Source organism: Phaseolus vulgaris, chromosome 4 (genome assembly GCF_051622355.1).
Source record: "Phaseolus vulgaris cultivar YP4 chromosome 4, ASM5162235v1, whole genome shotgun sequence".
NCBI lineage: Eukaryota > Viridiplantae > Streptophyta > Magnoliopsida > Fabales > Fabaceae > Phaseolus > Phaseolus vulgaris.
The window spans coordinates 11,873,096-11,878,051 of NC_143501.1; the positions used below are offsets into that span (position 1 = coordinate 11,873,096).

General features: G+C 34.0%; 1 long non-coding RNA gene across 1 annotated transcript; it reads left to right on the forward strand.

Annotated features, from left to right (window-relative positions):
• Positions 1 to 4,133: 4,133 nt before the first annotated feature.
• On the forward strand, positions 4,134 to 4,661 carry LOC137836425 (uncharacterized). Its single transcript, XR_011085265.2, has 3 exons — positions 4,134 to 4,198; positions 4,309 to 4,493; positions 4,578 to 4,661. It is a non-coding gene; the product is annotated as an uncharacterized LOC137836425 (long non-coding RNA).
• Positions 4,662 to 4,956: the final 295 nt, after the last annotated feature.

Below are 4,956 nucleotides of genomic sequence, written 5' to 3' on the forward strand. Positions count from 1 at the left end.
TTCAACCAGCTAAAGGAGAAGAGTTTTGGGTTGTTAATTGCTTTCCTACTAGTTTCATGTAGGAACTTTTCAATATTTTCATCATCCCCTGCAAATAAGCTTTTTAGAGGTCCACCCCTTTTTACCCCATGAGTCTTCATTCATTTGGAGGAAGGAGGTGTTGAATCCATGGAGCAAGAATGAAATTTCAGAAAATAGGAAGAAAGCAGTAGATTCAAGATGAAAACAAAGGAGAAAATAATGGGTTGAATCTGTGAGGAAAAAAAATTAAACAAGCACAAGTATATAAGTAGTAAAAGCAGTCAACAATATTGACTTTTAGTGGGTTGTTTTTTCAGAAAAAAATAATTTGTTCAGAGAGAATATAGGCACACGTCAGCCTTTAAATAGATTACCAAGTGACAACACATGCAACTTTGACTAATCATAAAATCTATTAATTTTCCAAGAAGTTATGGAATATATTCCATTTATGACCAAAATAACTTCCAATCAGATTGTATTCAAAGCTACAATAAGTGCAATTTTGACCCATAAACAGTTTTGAATGAAAAGCAACAGTTGTACCAATGTATAGAATTTTATAATAATTTTAATATAATGCTGCCAGAGAGAAAACAATCGGTTGTTTTTTGAAAACAATCGGTTGTTTTTCTGCAACAACAAATGAAGGTTTTCACAAACCAAGAACCCTTGACAGAGATGAAACAACATTGTGATGATCACATAAGTCTTTACATTAGATATTTTACAATAGATCTCACAAGAAAAAGAGTCAATTAAGACTTTATTTACTCAAGATGAACCAAGAATACAAATTATGAAGCAAGATTTCGCAAGTTCTTATCATTTTGAAGATATTTTCTTCTAAACAATCATTGAACACGAGTTAAGGATTTTACTTGACTTTCAAGAGATCAGTGTGAAATCAAGAACTGCACTAAAGAATCTAGTTCAGATCCTTTCCCTTGAGGCTTCATTCTTCACTTCAAAAAAATCTTAGCTCTTAAGAGTTCCTGCAAGAAAACAATATCAAGTAGCAAGATTTGGTTCCCTAACAAATTTGGGTCCATTGACATTAATTGGATAATTAAAAGCCTTAGGATTCTTAGAATTCTTAGGAACCCATTTTAAAATACCTTTGGGAACAATTTTTTTTCTAATTTTGCAAAATCTAAAAGAGTGGCCCTTTTTCATACAATAGAAGCATGAAACAATTGGTTGTATGACTTTTCAATCGGTTGTTTTTCAAAGAAGGTCAAAAAAGGCTTTAAAACACCATTTTTCTTGCTTTGTGGATTAAAACCCAAACCAACTTTACCAAAGACACATTTTTTAGAAGAAAAAACAGTTTCAAAATTTGATTTTCCTTTAGAAAGCTTATCCACAATTTTTACAAGGTAATGAAGCTTCTCTTGAAGAGATTCACAATTTTCACAAGAACTAGAGTCACACTTGCAAGAAGAATTTTTGTAAATCATTTCCAGATTTTCAAAATCATTTTTCAAATTGTTTAGTTCTTCTTCCAGAGTCTTGACTCTATTTTCCAGCCAATTATTCATGCCTTTCAACCGGTTATTTAAAATAACCAGCCTATTAACTTCTTCATGAGTTTCTTTAAAAGCATCAAGAAATTGGTTGTAGTTTTCAAAATTGACTGAAGTGCTGGAACTTACACTACTTATGTCAGATTCTCCCTTTGCCATTAAGCAAAGACTTTCTTCTTCATCTTCTAAAGATGAACTAGAGGAAGAGACTTCATTATCTTGCCAAACAATGTAGGCTCTCTTGGCTTTGCCTTTCTTTTCACCTTTCTTGCTCGCTCCTCTTTCTTTATTCTCATTGTTGGGGAAATCTTCTTTAATTGGCTCTCTTGAATTTGTTGAATATTCTGGTCAGCAAGCTAAGGGTTTCTCCATCACTGTCATCACTTGAATCTTGACAGTTTTTATGTCCAGGAGCTTTCAAGGCAATGTTTCTCACATGCTTATCTTAATTTTCTTGAACATTCATCCCATTCATCTCCAATTTATGCTCTCTAAGCTTTCCAAATAGTGAAGCTGTTGTCAAAGATGTTAAATCTTTAGATTCAGATATGGTTGTGACCTTGGGCTACCAAGATCTGTCTAGGCACTTGAGGATCTTGATTTCGAGTTCCTTTTTTTTAAACATTTTTCCAAGACTCATGAGGTGGTAGACAATATGAGTAAACCTCTTTTTTACTTCTGCAATTGCCTCCTCTTTCTGCATTCTAAACATCTCATATTCTTGGATAAGAGCATGCTTCCTTGCTCTCTTCACATCATTTGCGGAGGCACATTGTGATACCCTAAAAAACTCATCAGAATTTAAGGCAGATATAATAATATTCTTTGAATACAATCATATTGAGCCTTTTTGCTTTCATGCTCATTCCATTCAGACAAAGGCTTTTCAGAAAACATTTTATCTTTTTCAAGCATAGGAACAAAAGGACCATTTTCAATTGCATCCCAAATTCCTTTATCAATTGACTCTACAAAGATCTTCATCCCTACCTTCCAAAATTGATTATTAAAACCACAAAATAGAGGTGGTCTGTTAATAGATGCACGCTCCCCAAAGGGTAGTTTTTCAGCCATCAAAAATATTTTAAGATAAAAAACTTGAATGACTTTCAAGAACCTAGTTCTTGATGCCAATTCTTAGAATTGTAGGCCTTAAACAAGAGAGAGGGTGAATTGTTTATGAATTTTTTTCGCAAATGTTGGAGGTAGATTGAAAGCCAATGAGAAATCAATGAAATATAAATTAGTTTAGCCAAAAACAAATATGATTTTAATTTGATTTCAGAACATCAACTAGTTGCTTTTGCGAAACAATCGATTGTTTTTACCATCAGTTATTAAAAACCAAAGCAGAACATATTTAAATGAGATAGGGGATATAAAGATCAACACACAAGTTTTATACTCGTTCACTCTTTAGCAAGAGCTACATATAGTCCTCAGAAACCTCTGAGAATTCCATTAAACAATCCAACACCTTGATTACACAACACATACCAAAGTGGTGATCTTGAACCCTTCAAGAACACACACCACCTTTGGAAAACAATACCACAGATCATAGAACAGCCTCTGGATCTGCACAACAATAGTTCTTATAGAAATACAATAGTCAAGAGAGAAAAGGAATGACAACATTTGGTTCAATCACAGATTAAGAATGAAAAATACAAAGCAATCCTATTCAACTCTTAGAAAGAATCCAAAGCTTGAAGCAGTCTTGGAAAAACTGATTTGAAAGAGATAATCTAAATCACTAACAACCCGGTGCGTAAAACAGATTATTTAAACTCCAATTAGTTGTTAAAAACATTTAAGGCAAGAGCCAAATCAGTTTTAAAACAGGTTAAACCACTTTAACACAATTTTGTTAAGGATTTTCAAAAATCAACTGATTGAAAAGATGAAACAATCAGTTGAATTTTCTTGGCAGCAAGGTCAACCTATTTCAAGCTTTTTCAAATTCTTTTAAAAAACACTAAGTGTAAAACAACCATTTGAAACGACAATTCAACAAGTTGATTTTCCACATTCTTTAGAAAACATATATTTTTCAAGAGAACTTGAATCAAGCAACCTTGGATCATAACTATGAGTGGATTAACAAATTCAAACTACACAAAACACACACACAAGCAGCAAGATATTCTTCAAGCAATCCACTTGAATTTGGAGACATAAAAGCATATGCATTTGTGATCTTATCAGCATATGTTAGGCGAAATCCTTTCACGATTATCCGAAATCGCCACCATCGGCGCCTCCGCGGAAGGATTTGTTCAGGTTTGTTCATTATTCGAAAATGACTTCCACTTCTACACTTTTTTGCATTTCAATCTATCCAACCCTATTTCATGCATAAGCATTAATCAGGTTGTCAGAGGCCATCGCACGGTGTCATTTGGAATCGACAGTTTTAAATCTAGCCAACGGAACGAGCTTCAATATGAACCGGAGATTGAAGTGATGAGAGTCAGCAAATTCAACACTATGTTCATTGATTTCTTCCATTTCGTCAGATTCAGCGACCTCCTCCAGCAGACTATCTCTGATGATTATTTGAGGTTTTTATTTTTGTCTTGAAACTTTCCTAGGTCATTGGATGTTATTCTTCGTCATGAGATCGTGGAATAGGCCAGGGCTGGTGACACGTGAGATTTCTCTTGCCTTAAATTTCCTTGAACTAGTCAAATTATAGTGGGTCTTTCGATTGCCTGAATTTGAATAACAGAATAATCGATAACATTCTGGCTATCTGCAGGGTGATCTTCACAGGTACTGTAGTTGTTATACCTGACATAATGGCATTAGTATCTCCTGGAGAAAGATCAGAGTGTCGTCGGGATGCTTCTCAACGCAAGGGTTCAACCGGTGGAAATGATGGTGTCAGTGCAGGGAGGCAGAAACCTCTCCTATCGTCTAGCGTTTATTGCTAACTCTGTTCAGGTTGGTTATTAGCGAATGTTCATGTCATGTTCATGTGATCAGATTGATTTTGTAACGGATGTTGTTTTGAATGACTTCATTCAGATTTGTGATGGAAGAAGAGAAATAGACATCAAGAATAGAAAGAAGGATGTCGATGACGATGACGATGACCAACTGATTACTGTAAGTTTCATGATGCACTACATCTATATCCTTTATAATGTCATCTTTTAGTTTAGATTCTATATTGTAAGCTTTTGTGACCGGTGTAACCTCTATTATGAAACTTGTTGGGTGTTAATTCATGTTGATCCAAGAGTTGTAAATAATTCATGTTGATCTAAAAGTTGTAATTTTTCTTTAATCATTAACTGAATATCACTGTTGTTGTCATTTGGTTTAATCAATTTAAGAATTTTAGGTTGATTGCTATTCTGCCTATGTTTATTTGAAAAAGCATAATTAACCCTATATTTATTAA